The sequence below is a fragment of the Apus apus genome, chromosome 2 (assembly GCF_020740795.1).
Source record: "Apus apus isolate bApuApu2 chromosome 2, bApuApu2.pri.cur, whole genome shotgun sequence".
Lineage (NCBI taxonomy): Eukaryota > Metazoa > Chordata > Aves > Apodiformes > Apodidae > Apus > Apus apus.
The window spans coordinates 34340751-34350528 of NC_067283.1; positions in this window are offsets into that span (position 1 = coordinate 34340751).

Here is a 9778-nt window from a genome sequence, read left to right on the forward strand (position 1 = left end):
GAGGGAGAGGAGGAACATCTCCTGGAGAGCAGAGGCACTAGAGGGAGGCTTCCTGGCCCCGTGGCAATGAAGGCACCGGGAAGGCAGCCCTGGCATGGTAGGAAGTGCCCGAAGGACAGGTCCGAGACGTCAGCACAGGGCCTGCTCCCTCTTGGCCAGATGTTGAGATGGAGCCTCCTGGGATACACCGAGCACTTGGGGCTGCACCATCAGAGGATCTGGGAGCAGGCTCTGGGTTGGAGGAATTTAGGGAGAGAGGAGTTTGGGTCGTGATCCTGGGGAAGTGGGGACTGGGAGGTAGCTGTCTTCCAGCCTGGACCTGAAAGTGACACCCTCCCTGGCAGGGAAGGGGATGCTCAGGGCAGGTAAGGATCATGTCCAAAGGGAGAAGACAGGCTTCCATGCTGCCACAGCAAGGGTGATTCCCACACATGACATCCCTCAAGTGCCTGCGTACAAGGACAAGAGTAAGGAAACTCCCTTTGTCTGCTGGTTCACCACAACCTCTCAGGATGGTTTTCCATGATGCCTGGCTAGGGAGGGCCCTCATCCCATTATCATTTCTAGGCATTGATGTAATGGTAATAACATTGAGTGTAGACTGTATGGAAACAGTCTAGAAGCTTTTATTTTTTCTCCTGGCAACCTGTTAATGACTGTGCTGGTAGTGACTACAGTTGTTAGAAATTACTTCAACAGGTTTCCATGAGACATCATCATATTTCTCCCTGCAAAGTATTTATCTACACTTGTGACAAATGCTGTGTGAAGATGGAAGGGTGTTTTTCCTTTTTTCTTTGTTTCTTTGCTTTATGCTTTTTGGTAGTTGAACATTTCCCCTCCACAATCAATTAGATCCACTGTTTGCTCCTGTGGGTCGTTTCCACATAATAACCAGGAGAAGGGAAAAAAGGTAAAATGGGGGACTGACAGCAAAACCACAATTGTTTGCAAAGACTCTAATGGCAAATGCGTATTAAAAAGAAAATGCAGGAAATAAAGACTATGTGGCTCGAATCCACTGGTCAGCCTTGTCTGTATATCCCATCACTGTGCCAGGACGCTTATATGAATCTTGGCACCAAAACTCTTTCATTTAGGCCTAAGTTTGCAAATCTCTGTGGGATTAAGCACGTGGTGCTGGAGACCTGCCCTTACCGAACTGCAGACTCCCTGGAGGAGGGCTACTGTGCCTTCCTTGGGGGGCTAGATCAAGCCTTTATGTTGGTCTCATAGTTGTCAGCTAATCAGTTGGATCGTAGGTTTAAACTCCTTGATTTAAAGCAAACAAAAAAAACAAACCCAGACCAATAGATTACAAATTGAGTGCAGTCCTTCAAATAATGTATTTTGTCTCACTGTCTCCTGATAAATTAAAAAATCTTCACTCCCATCAACTAGCTCAGATTTCCCCCAAAAGTAGGTTATATTTTATCTTTTATGGTGGTACACAGAATTGACTCAACCATTGTCACTCCAAGTCCATCTTTGATTTTTTTTAATTATCAGGAGTGCCAAACTGGTCAGATATTACTGCAGGTGTAGGCAACCTTTAGCTATAGGTTTTTGCTTGTAAATGAGAAAACAGTTGTCAGCTGAGGTGGGCATTTGTCAGATATTTTGTAACTTACACCAATACAGAAGGCCGGTTTTAATTTATGTGCAAATACTAAATGCAAATTTCAGAGTAGAAATGGTTAAGAAATATCAAGCACTGATTCAATTGAGGTTGATGGAAAACAAAACAACTTCATGCTGCTTGCACCAAAGGTGAAAAATTCTGTCCTCTGAGTGGCACTGAGATTAAAAATGACATTCTTCTTTGAGCCAATAGGTGGCCTTTTTGAATGTGCTATAGTTATTTTTTTTTTTGCTGAAAACAGAAAAATGTCTGCCTTGAAGTAGAGAATATTTTCAAACAGTAGTTTTCAAACACAGTGAAAATATGTTTTTGTTTCTGAAGGACAAATGGTAGTAGGTGAAGATTTGGATTTATTTCCTAGTATTCTAGAAATTTTCAGTGTAGTTATGCTTACATTAAGTCCTCAGTCTGCAATGCATGATAATGATCAAAAACAGTGACGACAAAGTGGACTATGGAGTCAATCCTTTCTTTTTCACGTTTTTGCTCTCAGAACGCCATATATATCCAACTTCTAAGACCCCTTGTAGAGTCTCATTTCATATTATTTACACAGGTATTTAAAACAGTTTTGAAAGAGCAGTATCTCCTTGTGCTTCAGAAAAGGAGCATTTGTGATTTTTCAGAAGTCACACCTCTGAGCCGAGCATCAGGAATTTTGATTCTATTTTATTTCCTGTATAAGCAATACGTTCTTAAGGAAAAGGCAGCCTGCAGCCATAGGTGGCCAAGCTCTCTTAAAAGCCTAGGTCAGGTGGGGGTAGTAAACACTTGAAAACAGACCCTTGAGTTCTCCAGAGTATCCCTCACTTGGGTTTGGACCTCCTGAAGTGTTTTAGCAGCTCGCTCCCTGAGTCGTGTTTTTCTGGGTATAGGAGTATTTCTTGATTTTTCTGCCAAATTTTGGGCTTGCAATTTTGTCCCTGTGAAGCCAGTGTGAGGCTGAGAGCTGGGCAGGTATCCCAGGAGGGAGGCATCACCCTGTATCTCTCTTGCCCCTGTGGTCTTCTCTCGCTGTTTGCTGGTGACCTCTGTCTGAAAGCAGATTCAGAGTCACAAGGACTGCTGGACTTACCCAGTTCTTAAGTTCCCTGAAGGCAATGGCTGTCATGTAACATACAGCTTGTTCTGCACACAGCACTCTTACCATGAAACTGGGCCTTTAATTAGAGGCCTCGGTGTGGGACAGGAATTCACCCATGAAGTCCAGTGTACCTGCATTCTCTTTTACTTCTGATGTTTATTTCAAAGCTCTGTGTGTTGAATTATAAGAATGAGGCACCTAAATTGAGGGGAGAAATTTTCTCAAAAGCTAGTGTTAGCCGAGGGAGGCTGGTTCCTAAACAAATTCAGTTGTTCTGACTCAGACCCTGAAAGAGCCCATTACACCCCTGACAGCTGAGACCCTTAGGAGACTTGGTCCTATGGCAGAACAGTAACTCTGTGAATGTCCACCTTGGGACAGTAGCAGTCCCAAGAAATATCTTTGTTGGAAGAGTAACCTGTGTATGGCAATAGGATGACTTCTTTTTACATGGTAAGAAATGCCTTGTAAGTGCTGTTTACATGAATCTTCGCTTTTATTACTATTTTTTGGTCTATGAAAGACCCACAACTTTGCTTCTAATGATCTAGGCACTGGGAGAGGAGGTGCAATATGCCTTTATCTTCCACCAAAATGTTGCAAATTTGGTCACACAAAAAAGGAAGTCCTAAAGCAACCTTGGTTCCTGGACAGCTTGTTTTTGGGAAGTTAAAGCAGTGCCTTGGCACCAGATTCAGTGTATCACTGGCTGGATATAGGAAGTTAATAATTCTTCTGTGTTTATGATAAAGCTTTCCTGTCCGGAGTCTCAAAACCTTTTGTGATGAGGGACTAATTCAGCCTTACAATAAACAGGATCTACTATTTTACAGCTGGGGAAACTGAGGAACAGTGAGGCAATGCACAGGGATGTACAGGGCATCTGCTGCAGATGAGGCAGAAACAAGGATCCTCCTGGTGCTGGGCTCCACTGCTTTACCTGTTGGGAGGGACTCATGAAAGTCTCTTTCTGAAAATGTCACCCCAGCTATCAGCACAAAGTGTTCCTAAGAGGTAGCAGAAAGTGCTGTGCACTCTGGCCTTTGGAAACAAAGCTCCCTCTGGCATCTGTTGCATCTGAAAATTTTGGGCTAATTATCCTTAAGGTTGCAGCATTCAGAGCAGAAGTTTATTAAAAATGGAGTTACTGACTCCTCTCACTAATTAAAAAACAGGAGGTGAGAAGAGAGAGGCAATTAGGGTACTTTCTTTAGATTGGGTAAATAAGCAGCACTGACAGGATTTTCTCTGAGGGACACTTGCAGAAGTGCTGCGGTCTTGTTGATATCAGATGGTGTTATCATTGGAACTGGACTGAAGGAAGCAGGGCTGATGTTGACTAAAAACTGTAGGAAAGATTGATTTTGGCCAATCTTTACTCATCCATCCATGGCAGCGCTTACTAAAATAATTTGGGACTGCTAGCATGAGCAAAGACCATTTGTGTGAATAAGCACTGCAAAGCTGGGCTTTAAGCTGCATGTACCCAAGTTGTGTTGCCTGTTCAGCTGATTCCAGCAGACCTCCTCACACTACGCAAATGTATTTTGATGATGGGATGTGTGACCTGGCCTTCCATACTGCTGTAAAAAACAAGTCTCAAAAATTGACTACAAGACTTATAGGTAAATAGATTTTCCTAGATTGAAACAATACATTTAATTGGACTCAAGCAGGATCTTTTAAGGTTCAGATTTTTCCCTCTGACCAGGTCTTTTTTTCGGGGTGGTGACTGAGACACTTCACCAGAAGGGTCTGTGAGCTTATCCTTGATTCTGCATTGTTTGTACAAAGTGACAAGGACTTCTGAGCAGGAGATGAAGCCAGTGCCAAGGACAGAGCATTGTGCTGTGCCTGGAACTTCACTGTCTCTTCCCTCCCACCCTGTTTCACAATGGCTTCCTACAATGCATTTATCAACACATGCCACTGCCTGTAAATAAGAGAGTTCTTGTCCTTTCCAAAAGTCAGAAGTACAATGTTATCTTTCCTTTTTCCCACAGAAGAGACCCATTAGGAAATTCCTTGCTTTAATTTGTCCCTGCTTGTTCCGGGATGATGTTGGAGCCATTGTAAAAATATGAGGCTTATGTTTCCTTTGGAAGATGGCAAACTCATTGATGCATTGGATTGGTGAGCTGGATGTGCACTGATGTGTTGCATCCTGTCAGGACTAGAGCGTGCTGGGCTGCTTCAGGGTTTGGGAGTCCACAAAGTATTTTTTGCTGGTCTGAGAATGGAGCACTTGGGATTTTCCTGGGTGAAACACAAGGAAATATAGACCTGAATGTTAAATTTAGTGAAAAATTATTTGGGGAGCCAGCTCATAGCAGCTGTGGTGATGTGCCTGCATTCATTCATGACCATCACCCTCAGTCCCCCCTAAAATTTCTTTGTAGGCAGTGTCCTGATTCCCATGTGGGAATAACTCGGGAAGGAGACCTCAAAGATCTGGCTTTATAAAATGAAATGTATCTCCTAGAGAAGGATCATCTGTCAGTTCTCCATTTCTGTGTCTGCCATAGCAGGGAGGACAAGGAGAGGCCCCTTGCTCAAGCTGTCCTACCACAACCGAAGGGGACTGCTTTGGCTGTGGGTGCTGTCATGGATGTCACCAGCAGAAGGGTCACCTGCTCCTGCTCATCCCCTCTTTGCACCACTTTGATGTGGTTTTTCCCTACTCAGCTTTTCCTTCAGGGAACAGTGCTTTGGGGTTTGCTGAGAGATGCCTGTCAAATTCTGCCACTCGAATGCATGATGCTTTACAGCTTCACTGATAGATCATAGGATCATCAAGGCTGGAAAAGATCTTCAAGATCAAGTCCAACCATCTGCCCTGCAATCCCTGACCACTAAACCATCTCCTGAATCTGAGGATATGAGGAGTTCAAGCTGCCCCCTTGGTTAGGGAGGTATTAATGCTGTGCCCATACAAAAACTCTATGGGCAGTTACAGGATTTTACTTTTTCCAGTCACAGATTAACAACCTAACCGTCTTCACTTACAGAAGTCATCCCCCAGGGTCAGAAGAACCATTTGTGTTAGCTAGAGAGGCGAGACCTCCCGAGATGTGCCAAAATGATCCTGAGATGAAATTTCTCCGCTCTCCCCGGAAAGGCCTGCAGCTTCTTACAGGGTCGGCTGCATAAATTGTATGTTCTTCAGGGCACAGACCTTGCCCTCTGATTTGTCTGGGAAGCAGGCCTTCGGTGCTCCATACCACAAATAATAAATAACCACTTGGGCTGCTGGATGGGCTTGGGATTACAGGTCGATTCTCCCTCCTGATTCATTTCTTGTTCCGAGATGCCAACGATGCAGTTTCACCAGGGTATGTCAGTCACTGGTGTTAGCCTCCTGCTCTTCCCTTGCTCACTTGCTTGGAACTGTCATCTGCTGTCTACTTTACAGCACCAAGGAAGAATATTAATAAGACTTCCAAAGGGCTTGCTGCCACTTTTGGTGGAGAGGTTTCCTACAAAGGATGCACGGCAAAACTCCCAGGAGACAGAAGGAGAAAACCCTCCCAACAAGAAGAGCTGGTGTCATCTTGTTTCATTGTCTCTGTGTCACCATAGCACCCCCGTGACTCTGACACACTGTTCTGTGCTGCTCTGGCTTGTGCTGCTCAATGTAATTTCCTTGATTGAACATCTTTATTTCAGATTTGTAACGAGGTATTAACTAGTTTCTGTGTGCCTAACTGTTAGGTGTCTGCAGTTTAAGGAACAGTTTCCTTCCTAGTAAGGTCAGCTAGATTTTTACATTTGGTTTTGTATTACATGACAATTAAAAAAAAACTTCCAATGTGCCATATTTCCACCCAGGTTAAGGGCTAAGGGTCACAGCAGTGCATCCAAGAAGGAAACCAGAAATGCACCTTGTCATTGAGCAACAAACACATTTAGCCCAGCAGCGAAGAAATGAAGAAGGTGGGCACAGAGAATCCCAGTGCTAGGCGATGAGGCCTGCAGTTTACAAGGTGTGTTTCTCCTGGGGTGAGCTGGCAGAGAGTTGGTGTTACTAAGGAAGTACTAGGAGTGCCCTTTGAAAGCAGTGGGCAACCCTGTCATGTTCCCTTAGTTATGTCTCACTTGCTGCTATTGCACCTAAGACTGTGCTGAGTGGTCCTGGAGGGTGGGCACCAGTGCTCTGGTGGGGCACTCTGTCTTGCCAGGGGGAACTCTTCCTCTCCACAGGTGGCTCCAACAGAGTGCAGATCTGCTGGAGGCACCTTGTCAGGGCATGCCTGGTGTCAGCAATCAGGAGACAGGCTGCCTTTTCCAGGTCTGCTTCTAAGGACGCCTTTAAGTGTGCCCTGTTACAGAGGGCATCCTCTGTAAGTCTGTGGGCATGAGCAGGGCTGCTTCCTAAATTAAGAGGTAAAATGTAAAGGCAGAAGGCCTTTAAAATAAAAAAAACCCTAAAGCTAATCATCAAGGAGCTCCTGTTAGATGTTAGGCCGATCCAGCAGTTTCTTTTGCAGATCTTGGCCTTTGTTATTTTTATCTTCTTTGGGTTCAGGAACACAACTCTTAGACGGAATTAGGAGTCTGTGAGCTGGCTCTGTATTTGCAAGCAGATGCTCCTCAGGCAACAACTGCAGGGTTGGCCAACAGATTGCCATACGTTTTATAGCTCATTCATGCAACATATATGTATATATAGTTGAATAAGCATAATACTTCAGAAAGTTTGACTAATATATCAACTGCATCACCTAGACATAACTTTTCATGTGGAACAGTGAGTTGGCTTGACGTATTCAAATAATAAATCCCTAACAACCTCGTCAGGCATACTGAGTCTTTGTTTCATTTTGTTTTCAGATTGAAACTGGGAAGCTGATGTACATGAGTTGCCCTGTTCTGAATCTTTGTCATCTTAGACAGCCGTGCTTATTGCCAGTTCATTTCTCAGAGATCTATTTCAAATCAACTCATAAATTATTAATAGTACATGTGTAGGTCAGAGAGACACTAACCCTGACAATCACACCCTAATATTCTCTCTTTAGCATCAGAAATAAGAAAGGAGATGTGAATAATCAATATTCAACAACCAAGGTACATCTCATACAGATATGGTGTATGCACTTAGAAAAAAAATCCAGATCTTTGCAAAACCTGTCAGGCTGGCATTAATCTTGCATGATGAATAATGTGGCAATCTATGAATTTTTAACACCTTTAAAATGATAAAATTGTGGGATGTGATATCCAAAAGTAAATTTGTTCAAATTGGAGAATATTTTTGATCAAATGGAGATATTGAATAATGTGTATAAAAATATTTAAACATCAATTTAAATTGCACAGCAGGCAAGACAGTTCATCTGGTTTTGTGACTGGGAGCAGCTTTCCATCACAAATAATTCACTTGAAGATTTAATTATAACTCAAAGCTTAAGCAGTTGCTCTTCTGAGAAGTGACCTGACTCTGGAGGGCCTTGAGTGACTCCCAGGACTGATGGGCAGCTCTCACCCCCCAGCCACTGCCTGGGCTGGAGGGGCCACAGGGACCTGGCAGGCTCCTGGGTCAGAGAGTGTTGCCTAGCCTGGTTCCTGCTGTGCAACACCTTGTGCAGAAAACCCCACCAAAACCAAACCGGGAGGCCTGCAGAGAGGATGTAATGCAGGGGCAGAAAGGGGCAGGAGAGGAATTTCACCTTTTATTCACAGCAGGGCTGGACCCTGGAGGTCCTGCCTGTGCAGGGCTCTTGGCCGCCCCTGGGCACTGCCAGCGCTCAGCGGTGAGCAGGATCAGGCCCTTGCTCAGCTGACAGTGCTCGGTGGAAGGGAGCGAGTTTGGGTTTCTAGGTTGGGAAAAAATGAGCTGCTGATGTATAGGAAATAACAGGTTGGATGCTGTTCTACCTGAAGTCAATAAGAATTTGTGGTTGACATTAATGGCGACAGGATCAGACTTTGCATTTGAGGTCACCTCCCTCTGAGATTGCCTGGCAAACACTAAACCAAAATGTTTCATTTAGAAACTGTCAAAAAGGAATTACTAACCTTTTATACTTACAAAAAATGTTATATGCATTCCTGTAAAGGGACTAGAGAACAGCTGGGCATTTTAGTTTTTGCTATATGCAAAACAAAAATGACACTCAAGAACTTCACCTATTTTTTATATTCTTCTAATGAAAGCATTTTATTCTGTTTTTATTGAACAGAAAACAAAATGTGTTTGTTTCCCCAGATTTGAGGAGAATTAACATGTATCTGATTCTTAATATTTGATCCTTCTTTAATTATTTATGGTATCAAGGAATGAATCTGTCAAGTAAATAATGAAATGCGTACATGCAGCATATGTAATTAGGTTAGGTGCATAAATCCAAAGGTTTCACTTTATAGTTGTCAGTGCAAAATTTATTAATAATGAGAAATGCTAAGTGAAGAAAATCCCTAACAGTCTACTCATTAGTGTAGATTAGAGCAGTTGCTGTAAAGGAAGGTTATAATTCCTCTCTCACTGTATTTCATCATTTAAGAATGTTAGTAAATTGCTATACATTTTCCTCATCTCTGCTTTAAATCTGTAATCAGAGCAGTCTTTAAGTTGTGCTGGGAAGGTGCACTTCATCATCATGCTGCAAACAGACAGCCATCAAAGCAGAGGTTTTCTGCAGCTTTATGTTGTTTAAAAACCAGTGCAATACCCCGTCTCCTGCTTTCCCTAGGACACAGGAGTTCCTGTAGATTTAAAAGGGAAGAACTGCACCATGTTTATCTGCTGGTGTTTTAGGACTGAAGGTGATGAATGAATGCTTATATACATGAGCAAATGTGACTGTACGTTTGTTGGGGGGGCAGGACACAGACAGTATAAAATGGGGGCAGGACACAGACAGTGTAAAATGCAACACTGTGCAGTTGCTTGTGTTGTGTGCCATTTCCTGCTATAGTGTAGGACACATAGCTGCAGTCTTCACACAATGTGTGTCCTCCTGCAACATATAAGCAGCAGAAAACCTCATCACTTAGAGGCCCACGTTTGTAGCCAGATGCCACAATCCTTGTACTATCCATTTTCAGTGGAG